We start from the raw sequence: 13,093 nt of genomic DNA, 5'->3' as shown, positions 1-13,093 counted from the left end.
TTATTAAAATAAGTCTTCAAAGGTCATTTACAATCATGTTTTAAATTTTGAGGTCTTAGGTCTAGGGTTGAGTCAATTTTGTCTTGAAAAGTCTTAGAAGACCAACAGGCCAGAGGGATGTCTTTGATAGATCATCACTTCAATAATTTTCATCATTGTACAGCTGAATAAGGACTTCTCTTCAAAACTCTGTTTTGAAGATAAGTCGCCATCTCATTTTTGTAAAAAATTGTCAAAATTTTCAAGTTCTCCAAATGTTCAAGCGCAGTCTTGGTCTCCTTTGCCAGAGCATATCAGAGCTATCCCTGCAAAAAATTATCAGAGAAAATCATTATTTCAACCATTTTTTTAAAGAGAAAACCAAAAAGTCAAAGCCTATTAATCTGAAAAAGTGTCAAAAAACCAAACATTAGAACAGGGGTTTTGGTCAAGCAAAAATCAAAGGGGAGTCTATATAAAGACATTTCTCCTCATAACCAAACCATTCTACATCCCAAGAGCAAAGAACAGTGTTTTAAGGCGATTTTACAAATTTGTAGGCAAATCGGGTCGTTTCCAGGGCGCGCTACGCATCGGCATATTTTTCTCAGTGTAAATTTACTCGTGCGCTACGCACCAGGGGCGCGCTACGCGTTGGGTGAGGCGCGCTACGCGTTGGGAATTCTGCCCAGAAATTCGCCAGCAAGTATTCAACTCCTCTCCTAACTCAAGCAAACCACAGGTAGGATTCATTTCCATGGCTGGTTCTTGGTTTTGCAAGATTAATGAGAAAAAATTATGATAGATGTGCCATGAAAATTAAATGTAAAAACCTTAAAGTTGTTGTGTGGATTCAAAGGCCTAGTTTGCTAGGGTTTCAAAATTACATGCTGCCAAGGTTTTCCCACTTTTGTGTTTCCTACCCCTCTCATATTCACCAACATTTTCCTCAAAAATTATTCATAAAACCCTACACTATCCCCCTACAAAATTCTAACCCCTCCCTTCTATTACAACCATAATATTACCTACTTCACCCCAAACCCTAAAATATCAGAATTTCTATGCCCTTTCCCTTCCCTAAATTCCTTGTTTTATTCTCATTGCCCCTATTTCCCTAATGTTTCCCCTTTCCTAACATTTCCCTTATATATTTGTGTCCCCTTGGTCACAGCATTTTGAGAAAAAGAAAAAGTCCACAGTCAATTTTGCACACAGTTGTATATCAGCATATATATTCCAGCTACCTTGGTTTTAAAGAACATGTCAGAGACTGAGTCAACTTATGAGCAGAATTATGATAGTGATTCTACACCAGAGCCAAGAAGGTATCACAAAGGTGGCAAAGGTGGTCGGCATGTCAGGGAGGAGCCTACCTCTTTAGCTCAATTGCAAGCTTGTCCACTTGCAATGGACTGTTTTCGGTATCAATCATGTTTTGCAAATTGTGAGCGGATCTCACAAATCCAGCATCATCGGGAACTAGTCCGTTTATTTGTTCTACATTTGCAGGATGGTCTTGTAAACCTTGCCGGAGTGAATTTCACCTTGTCACCCGAGACTATTGCTCAGGCCATTGGGATACCAAATGTTGGGGAGGAATGGAGTAAACGCCAGTAGTTAGACAGATATTAATATGAGCCATATATTAAGCCCGGATGTGTAAGACACTTGACTGCAGTTTTTCCTTTCAGATTCCTAAGGGATGAGTATGCGCCATTGATGAAACTCATCATTCGATATTTTAGTTGCGAGGGCAGATTCTCACGTCTCTACGCGTACCATGTCCATTTGTTGATGCATTTCACAAGGGTACGTATGATGAATATTCCATTTTTCATGTGTCGCAACATAGAGAGAATGGTGCCTTTAGTACAAAGGAAGAGCCCAGCACATCAGCATAAAATCATCTATCATTATGCATTGATCAAAATCATAGTGATGCATTAGTTGGCACAGCAGGGCATTACTTGGGAGGATTTTATTTCTCGTGACCTTTTCACAACGCCACAGCCACCTCCTGAGATTGTTCATGATGAGGGAGGGCCTTCACATCAGTTTGACATTCCTGAGATAGAGCATGTCAGCGCTCCAGCATGTGTGACATATCAGCGAGGACACAGGGCCTTATTTGCATCTGCACAACGAGTACTATCTCCACCCGGGGTGGAAGGGGTCTCGTTGACTTTATCAGCATAGCGAGTGTTATCTCCACCTCGTGTGGAAGGGGCCTCGCTTTCGACAGCAGCACCGCAGGTACAGGATAAGGGCAAGAAGCCCAAGCATGAGGAGAGGCCTTCAGGTGAGCCATCAAGTTTTTTTACTAGTCATGATGAGACAGCTTCATATATCAGGTATCTAGAGCAGCGCAATAAACAGTTAGAGGATGAGCACACACTGCAACGAATCCGTGAAGACCGTAGGTTGGCCCGTAAAAGACCGGGTGATTTGACACCTGTTGCGCGGCAATTTGTACTTGAGAAGGTCAACCGACACTTGGAGGGCTTGTTGGTGAAAGCCAATAGAGACAAAGACTTGCTTCGTCACATGAAGAATCATTACTGGGCCCGCATGCATGTTTGCAAAGCGAAAATTAAGATCCTTAAGAGGCGATTGAGCAAGGCACTAAAACGGCGAAAAAGGCCCGATCCACTCCAAATTTTGGTCGAAGCCTCTTTGACTGAGCATAGTACTTGATTGGGGACCCCCAGCCCAAATTTCAAGAAATTTGGGGAAAATTTTGTCAATTTTGAAATTTTTATATAAAAAACAGGTTTTTGGCCTCAACGCGTAGCACGGCGCGCGCTACCCTTAGAATTGGGAGGTCCAATTCACAAAAGGTTTGCATTTTTGGATTTTTCATGATGAAATACACATGCTCAGCCACTGCCAAGACATTTCATCAAGGTTTGGGTCCCCAAAAGGTCAAAAAACATGCAGAAAATGACCTCACTGCCCCTTTTTGGACACACAGGTAGCAGCCTTGGGAGAATGCACCTTTGGAGGGGTAAATGGACATCAAATTGGAAAATTCCACTTGGGTTGGAAAGAAGACATCTAGGGCTTTCTAACAAGCCAACCTGAACTCAATTTGGATGCCGGAAAGTGCCTCAAAATTAGGTGAAAAGGCGCACTACACGTAGGGATTAGGCGCGCTACGCATCAGGATTTTTTGCACATTTTGCACCTTCCAGCTCAGGAATTCGCCCAGCTTTGACCAGTTTTGACTTATACACATACAGGACTATTCCGAATATATAGATAGGGCTAATACAATATAATCTATATGGGACTCGACGATGGGATTTTTCACCCTCCTTGATGTAATTGATGTAATTTTATGTTGACTTGACACTTATTTACCTATTCTAGATGATTCATTCATAAAATAGCAAACATTTAATGAATGAATTGGTTTCCTAGCTTATAGAGGCAAGGTGTTTTGACTGCCTAGATTATAGTGCTTTGTTTTGAATTGGTTGAAACAGCTCCTAGGATGATGAGCTCGACCCCTAGAAGCAAGGGAATGTGTTAGCTTGCCTATATTATGTATTTTCTTACTCATTTTCATGGTTGGACTCTTTGGGAAGAGGATTGGAGACTTTATTGTACATTTTAATTCAGCATTTTGGCAAAGGGAAGACCAGGGATTTGCAGCACTATTTGGAATTCTTCTGGCTTTATGTCTTGATGGTGTGCTTCTTTCAGTACTTGTAAGTTTGTTATGTGTATCATTTTTCCATCTCTCATCTTCTGCAATTGAACAAATGAAGTGTTAAGGTAGAATCCATAAATTTGCTATGCTCTGCCTTTAAATTTGTTTAATTTTCCATGTTTTCATAAGTTTAAGGAGAACCCTTGTGCTTGCTTGCTCTCCTTAGCTCCTCACCTGTCTAATCTATTCACCCCATTGCTTTAAAAGCATCAAAACAATTGCCTACCTTGCTCCAATCAGACCTCTGCAGAAACTGTGTCTCATCCCCGCACCCAAAATTGCTTTTCCCTTTGATTCAACAAAAATCCCAAAAAATCACCTTAAAACCTCTGCACTTAATATCTAGCCTAAGATCAGCATTCACTATAGGTCGTCTCAGCCCCTTTGAAGACTTTTCTGCCGAGATAGACCCGGAGAGAGCCCTCTCCTATCCTCGTAGGGTTAGCTACGAGGTTGAGCGTGGTATGATGTTGCCTCGAGTTTTGCCTTCCTCAGCCTGAGGCAGATTTGAGCGCTAACATAGTGGCGACCATACTAGGGAAGAACAAATGGTTTACTTGTTGATGTCATTTATTTTATAAGCTATAGACGGAGCCTGAAGTTATGCCAGGTAGCCTTCGAAACGCTTTTGCTTTGCATTAGCGGAAGTAGATAAACGCTGCTTCAGTCAATCTCCGGTCTAGCTTGTAATCGTGACATCTAACTTGTTAATTACCCCAGTACATGTATCAAGTTTAGATCTGATTGTTGATGGTGAACAACAATCAGACACTGGCAAGGCTGAAATCATTCACCTGGCGACTCCTTTCATGAGGAATCCAGCAACCTGTGCTTCATGGTGACTTCACTGCAGAGAGAACAGTAGCTGTGAGATTTTCAAGATGGACCGAATCACAAGAAGATATACTCCCATGAGCCAAGATCACATTCCAGGTTTTCCGAATAAGATGCCCAAGGTAGATTGGTCAAGGAATCTACCTACATTTAATGATGATGGTAGGAAGGACACTGCTCTACATCTGGTTAGATTTCACATGCATATTCGCAAGTTGAAGGTTGATTTTCCTGAAGATTGCTTGATGAAGATATTCTTGGCCACTCTGGAAGGTAAAGCCCAATCTTGGTATGAAAGTTTTCCGCTGGCCTGTATTTACTATTTAAAGGATTTTCATGCCTTGTTCATTGAAAGATATCAAGCATCTTATCCATCATTAAATTTGGTTCATGACTGTTGCAAACATGCTTCTACTTTTATTGAAAGCCTTGAGAAATATTATGAAGATGATAATTTTATGGATGATGAAATCATGGAGGCCCTATACGAAAATCCGTTTCAGCAGCATAAAGAAAACTTAGAGGATACTTGTCAAAATGATCATGACATTTTGCAGCAGAATCAAGATCAGCAAGCTGAAGATGGTCATATGGCTGAAAATAATGAAAGAGAAAGTGTCATTTCAGATCTGCCCACAGAAGAAGACAGCATGCAGGGTATTCAAGATTCAATTTCAGAATGTGATGCAGTCAAGTCAGCTATTTCATATCAACATTCAGATCATGATGACCAAGAATACCTTGTGCTGAAACCTGAAAAGGAGAATTTTGTTGTTGAGATCATAGACAGCGGTATGGATTCAAATGTTCTCAGTCATGCTGCCAGTCTGTCATTAGAACCGAGTCTTCATGAGGAGGTCATTCAGTCAGCTCATGAACAGCAAGGTGAGATCTTTGCTCAAGCAAGTGAAAACGTTTCTCTGAATGAATTTGTGGTAGACAACATAAATGATAATATTGTGCTTCAAGGATCATCTGAAGTTTCTTTCCTTATGATTGAAGAATGTAATAAGGAACATGAAAACCTGGCCGTCATATCATATACAAATGACCTACAACACATTCACACCACAAAAGAACAAAACATTCAGTATTTCTATTCAGATTCCTCTTCATATGTTTCATGTGCTGAAATGGTTTTCCAAGAAGAGATCTACCCATCCATTTGTTCAGAGTTTTTTGAAGCCCATGAGCATACTTTTACCGAAGCACATGATGAAGGAAGATTAGGAATTGAAACAAAGGACATCTTGATCTTTCAGCAGGAGGTGGCAATGGCAAATCTTCATGTTTTTTACGATCCTCTAGCAAGTTTGTTACAGCCAGCAGTGAAAGTGTTTATTACAGTGTTTTGTTGCAGCCATGGTCAACTATGTTTTTGGATGCCCAGTGATAGGTTTGTACTGTTGACCAGAAGACCTGATAAGAAGGATCAGTCAAGAAGCCATCTTCTTGATTGGTTGCATTGGCATTTTGATATATTTTGAGGATATATTGTCTTGTAAGAAACACAGGTGGCCATGTACTGCCACCAAGCTTTTGTTTTAAGTTTCAGGTCTTAGTATTTATGAGTACAGTTTGTCGAGTCAGTTGATTAGTCCTTTCAGTTTTAAAATTGAGTCAGTTTTGTCAAAGTTGTATTCAGTTTTCAGTCAAATCTGCAGTCAATAAATGTCTCAAAGTTTTGTGTCAATTGTTGGAATAATGACTCCATAACCCAATGGACGAAGGCACTGTCTAACTCTTCCAGAGATCTGCGGTTCTTGGCATCTCCAAGGAGCTACCATCCCCATTGGAGCCAATGTTAGAGTCGGTCTAGTTATCCCTCCATCAGAGATCAAAGCTCTTTTGCATTTTCATGATTAGGTGTCCCATCAGTTTTGGTCAGTTGCATTTCGTTAGGCATGCCATAACTCTGATGGAGTGGGTTGTGTCACTTATTCCCCTCGTGCTTGGCACGGCTGGTTCAGGCCTGCTTATTAAAATAAGTCTTCAAAGGTCATTTACAATCATGTTTTAAATTTTGAGGTCTTAGGTCTAGGTTTGAGTCAATTTTGTCTTGAAAAGTATTAGAAGACCAGCAGGCCAGAGGGATGTCTTTGATAGATCATCACTTCAATAATTTTCGTCATTGTACAGCTGAATAAGGACTTCTCTTCAAAACTCTGTTTTGAAGATAAGTTTCCATCTCATTTTTGTAAAAAATTGTCAAAATTTTCAAGTTCTCCAAATGTTCAAGCGCAGCCTTGGTCTCCTTTTCCAGAGCATATCAGAGCTATCCCTGCAAAAAATTATCAGAGAAAATCATTATTTCAACCATTTTTTTTAAAGAGAAAACCAAAAAGTCAGAGCCTATTAATCTGAAAAAGCGTCAAAAAACCAAACATTAGAAAAGGGGTTTTGGTCAAGCAAAAATCAAAGGGGAGTCTATATAAAGACATTTCTCCTCATAACCAAACCATTCTACATCCCAAGAGCAAAGAACAGTGTTTTAAGGCGATTTTACAAATTTGTGGGCGAATCGGGTCGTTTCCAGGGCGCGCTACGCATCATCTTGGGCGCACTACGCACCCAGGGCGCGCTACGCATCAGCATACTTTTCTCAGTGCAAATTTACTCGTGCGCTACGCACCAGGGGCGCGCTACACGTTGGGTGAGGCGAGCTACGCGTTGGGAATTCTGCCCAAAAATTCGCCAGCAAGTATACAACTCCTCTCCTAACTCAAGCAAACCACAGGTAGGCTTCATTTCCATGGCTGGTTCTTGGTTTTTCAAGATTAATGAGAAAAAATTATGATAGATGTGCCATGAAAATTAAATGTAAAAGCCCTAAAGTTGCTGTGTGGATTCAAAGGCCTAGTTTGCTAGGGTTTCAAAATTACATGCTGCCAAGTTTTTCCCACTTTTGTGTTTCCTACCCCTCTCATATTCACCAACATTTTCCTCAAAAATTCTTCATAAAACCCTACACTATCCCCCTACAAAATTCTAACCCCTCCCTTCTATTACAACCATAATATTCCCTACTTCACCCCAAACCCTAAAATATCAGAATTTCTATGCCCTTTCCCTTCCCTAAATTCCTTCTTTTATTCTCATTGCCCCTATTTCCCTAATGTTTCCCCTTTCCTAACATTTCCCTTATATATTTGTGTCCCCTTGGTCACAGCATTTTGAGAAAAAGAAAAAGTCCACAGTCAATTTTGCACACAGTTGTATATCAGCATATATATTCCAGCTACCTTGGTTTTAAAGAACATGTCAGAGACCGAGTCAGCTTATGAGCAGAATTATGATAGTGATTCTACACCAGAGCCAAGAAGGTATCACAAAGGTGGCAAAGGTGGTCGGCATGTCAGGGAGGAGCCTACCTCTTTGGCTCAATGGCAAGCTTGTCCACTTGCAATGGACTGTTTTCAGTATCAATCATGTTTTGCATATTGTGAGCGGATCTCACAAATCCAGCATCATCGGGAACTAGTCCGTTTATTTGTTCTACATTTGCAGGATTGTCTTGTAAACCTTGCCGGAGTGAATTTCACCTTGTCACCCAAGACTATTGCTCAGGCCACTGGGATACCAAATGTGGGGGAGGAATGGAGTAAACGCCAGCAGTTAGACAGATATTACTATGAGCCATATATTAAGCCCAGATGTGTAAGACACTTGACTGCAGTTTTTCCTTTCAGATTCCTAAGGGATGAGTATGTGCCATTGATGAAACTCATTATTCGATATTTCAGTTGCGAGGGTAGATTCTCACGTCTCTACACGTACCATGTTCGTTTGTTGATGCATTTCACAAGGGTACGTATGATGAATATTCCATTTTTCATGTGTCGCAACATAGAGAGAATGGTGCCTTTAGTACAAAGGAAGAGCCCAGCACATCAACATAAAAGCATCTATCATTATGCATTGATCAAAATCATAGTGATGCATCAGTTGGCACATCAGGGCATTGCTTGGGAGGATTTTATTTCTCGTGACCTTTTCACAGTGCCACAGCCACCTCCTGAGATTGTTCATGATGAGGGAGGGCCTTCACATCAGTTTGACATTCCTGAGATAGAGCATGTCAGCGCTCCAGCATGTGTGACATATCAGCGAGGACACAAGGCCTTATTTGCATCTGCACGACGAGTACTATCTCCACCTGGGGTGGAAGGGGTCTCGTTTACTTTATCAGCACAGCGAGTGTTATCTCCACCTCGTGTGGAAGGGGCCTCGCTTTCGACAGCAGCACCGCAGGTACAGGATAAGGGCAAGAAGCCCAAGCATGAGGAGAGGCCTTCGTGTGAGCCATCAGGTTTTGTTACTAGTCATGATGAGACAGCTTCATATATCAGGTATCTAGAGCAGCGCAATAAACAGTTAGAGGACGAGCACACACTTATAGAGCTGCAACGAATCCGTGAAGACCGTAGGTTGGCCCGTAAAAGACCGGGTGATTTGACACCTGTTGCGCGGAAATTTGTACTTGAGAACGTCAACCAAAACTTGGAGGGGTTGTTGGCGAAAGCCAATAGAGACAAAGACTTGCTTCATCACATGAAGAATCATTACTGGGCCCGCATGCATGTTTGCAAAGCGAAAATTAAGATCCTTAAGAGGCGATTGAGCAAGGCACTAAAACGGCGGAAAAGGCCCGATTCACTCCAAATTTTGGCCCAAGCCTCTTTGACTGAGCATAGTACTTGATTGGAGACCCCCAACACAAATTTCAAGAAATTTGGGGAAAATTTTGTCAATTTTGAAATTTTTATATAAAAAACAGGTTTTTGGCCTCAACGCGTAGCGCGCCGCGCGCTACCCTTAGAATTGGGAGGTCCAAATCACAAAAGGTTTGCATTTTTGGATTTGTCATGATGAAATACACCTGCTCAGCCACTGCCAAGACATTTCATCAAGGTTTGGGTCCCCAAAAGGTCAAAAAACATGCAAAAAATGACCTCACTGCCCCTTTTTGGACCCACAGGTAGAAGCCTTGGGAGAATGCACTTTGGGAGGGGTAAATGGACATCAAATTGGAAAATTCCACTTAGGTTGGAAAGTAGACATCTAGGGCTTTCCAAAAACCCAAACTGAGCTCAATTTGGATGCCAGGAAGTGCCTCAAAAGTAGGTGGAATGGCGCGCTACGCGTAGGGCTCAGGCGCGCTACGCATCAGGATTTTTTGCACATTTTGCACCTTCCAGCTCAGGAATTCGCCCAGCTTTGACCAGTTTTGACTTGTGATGGGATTTTTCACCCTCCTTGATGTAATTGATGTAATTTTGTGTTGACTTGACACTTATTTACCTATTCTAGATGATTCATTCATAAAATAGCAAACATTTAATGAATGAATTGGTTTCCTAGCTTATAAAGGCAAGTTGTTTTGACCGCCTAGATTATAGTGCTTTGTTTAGAATTGGTTGAAACAGCTCCTAGATGATGAGCTCGACCCCTAGAGGCAAGGGAATGTGTTAGCTTGCCTATATTATGTATTTTCTTAGTCATTTTCATGGTTGGACTCTTTGGGAAGAGGCTTGGAAACTTTATTGTACATTTTACTTCAGCATTTTGGCAAAGGGAAGACCAGGGATTTGCAGCACTATTTGGAATTCTTCTGGCTTTATGTCTTGATGGTGTGCTTCTTTCAGTACTTGTAAGTTTGTTATGTGTATCATTTTTCCATCTCTCATCTTCTGCAATTGAACAAATGAAGTGTTAAGGTAGAATCCATAAATTTGCTATGCTCTGCCTTTAAATTTGTTTAATTTTCCATTTTTTCATCAGTTTAAGGAGAAACCTTGCGCTTGCTTGCTCTCCTTAGCTCCTCACCTGTCTAATCTATTCACCCCATCACTTCAAAAGCATCAAAACAATTTCCTACCTTGCTCCAATCAGACCTCTGCAGAAACTGTGTCTCATCCCCGCACCCAAAATTGCTTTTCCCTTTGATTCAACAAAAATCCCAAAAAATCACCTTAAAACCTCTGCACTTAATATCTAGCCTAAGATCAGCATTCACTATAGGTCGTCTCAGCCCCTTTGAAGACTTTTCTGCCGAGATAGACCCGGAGAGAGCCCTCTCCTGTCCTCGTAGGGCTAGCTACGAGGCTGAGCGTGGTATGATGTTGCCTCGAGTTTTGCCTTCCTCAGCCTGAGGCAGATTTGAGCGCTAACATAGTGGCGACCATACTGGGGAAGAACAAATGGTTTACTTGTTGATGTCATTTGTTTTATAAGCTATAGACGGAGCCTGAAGTTATGCCAGGTAGCCTCCGAAACGCTTTTGCTTTGCATTAGCGGAAGTAGATAAACGCTGCTTCAGTCAATCTCCGGTCTAGCTTGTAATCGTGACATCTAACTTATTAATTACCCCAGTACATGTATCAAGTTTAGATCTCATTGTTGATGGTGAACAACGATCAGACATTGGCAAGGCTAAAATCATTCACCTGGTGACTCCTTTCATGAAGAATCCAGCAACCTGTGCTTCATGGTGACTTCACTGCAGAGAGATCAGTAGCTGTGAGATTTTCAAGATGGACCGAATCACAAGAAGATATGCTCCCAGGAGCCAAGATCACATTCCAGGTTTTCCGAATAAGATGCCCAAGGTAGATTGGTCAAGGAATCTACCTACATTTAATGATGATGGTAGGAAGGACACTGCTCTACATCTGGTTAGATTTCACATGCATATTCGCAAGTTGAAGGTTGATTTTCCTGAAGATTGCTTGATGAAGATATTCTTGGCCACTCTGGAAGGTAAAGCCCAATCTTGGTATGAAAGTTTGCCGCTGGCCTGTATTTACTGTTTAAAGGATTTTCATGCCTTGTTCATTGAAAGATATCAAGCATCTTATCCATCATTAAATTTGGTTCATGACTGTTGCAAACATGCTTCTACTTTTATTGAAAGCCTTGAGAAATATTATGAAGGTGATAATTTTATGGATGATGAAATCATGGAGGCCCTATATGAAAATCCGTTTCAGCAGCATAAAGAAAACTTAGAGGATACTTGTCAAAATGATCAGGACATTTTGCAGCAGAATCAAGATCAGCAAGCTGAAGATGGTCATATGGCTGAAAATAATGAAAGAGAAAGTGTCGTTTCAGATCTTCCCACAGAAGAAGACAGCGTGCAGGGTATTCAAGATTCAATTTCAGAATGTGATGCAGTCAAGTCAGCTATTTCAGATCAACATTCAGATCATGATGACCAAGAATACCTTGTGCTGAATCCTGAAAAGGAGAATTTTGTTGTTGAGATCATAGACAGCGGTATGGATTCAAATGTTCTCAGTCGTGCTGCCAGTCTGTCATTAGAACCGAGTCTTCATGAGGAGGTCATTCAGTCAGCTCATGAACAGCAAGGTGAGATCTTTGCTCAAGCAAGTGAAAAAGTTTCTCTGAATGAATTTGTGGTAGACAACATAAATGATAATATTGTGCTTCAAGGATCATCTGAAGTTTCTTTCCTTATGATTGAAGAATGTAATAAGGAACATGAAAACCTGGCCGTCATATCATATACAAATGACCTACAACACATTCACACCACAAAAGAACAAAACATTCAGTATTTCTATTCAGATTCCTCTTCATATGTTTCATGTGTTGAAATGGTTTTCCAAGAAGAGATCTACCCATCCATTTGTTCAGAGTTTTTTGAAGCCCATGAGCATACTTTTACCCAAGCACATGATGAAGGCAGATCAGGAATTGAAGCAAAGGACATCTTGATCTTTCAGCAGGAGGTGGCAATGGCAAATCTTCATGTTTTTTACGATCCTCTAGCAAGTTTGTTACAGCCAGCAGTGAAAGTGTTTATTACAGTGTTTTGTTGCAGCCATGGTCAACTATGTTTTTGGATGCCCAGTGATAGGTTTGTACTGTTGACCAGAAGATCTGATAAGAAGGATCAGTCAAGAAGCCATCTTCTTGATTGGTTTCATTGGCATTTTGATATATTTTGAGGATATATTGTCTTGTAAGAAACACAGGTGGCCATGTACTGCCACCAAGCTTTTGTTTTAAGTTTCAGGTCTTAGTATTTATGAGTACAGTTTGTCGAGTCAATTGATTAGTCCTTTCAGTTTTAAAATTGAGTCAGTTTTGTCAGAGTTGTATTCAGTTTTCAGTCAAATCTGCAGTCAATAAATGTCTCAAAGTTTTGTGTCAATTGTTGGAATAATGACTCCATAACCCAATGGACGAAGGCACTGTCTAACTCTTCCAGAGATCTGCGGTTCTTGGCATCTCCAAGGAGCTACCATCCCCATTGGAGCCAATGTTAGAGTCGGTCTAGTTATCCCTCCATCAGAGATCAAAGCTCTTTTGCATTTTCATGATTAGGTGTCCCATCAGTTTTGGTCAGTTGCATTTCGTTAGGCATGCCATAACTCTGATGGAGTGGGTTGTGTCACTTATTCCCCTTGTGCTTGGCACGGCTGGTTCAGGCCTGCTTATTAAAATAAGTCTTCAAAGGTCATTTACAATCATGTTTTAAATTTTGAGGTCTTAGGTCTAGGTTTGAGTCAATTTTGTCTTGAAAAGTCTTAGAAGACC

Source organism: Pinus tabuliformis, chromosome 8 (genome assembly GCF_031772625.1).
Source record: "Pinus tabuliformis cultivar Carrire ecotype Pingquan chromosome 8, CPIR1, whole genome shotgun sequence".
Classification (NCBI taxonomy): domain Eukaryota; kingdom Viridiplantae; phylum Streptophyta; class Pinopsida; order Pinales; family Pinaceae; genus Pinus; species Pinus tabuliformis.
Note: the sequence above shows the minus strand (reverse complement) of the source record.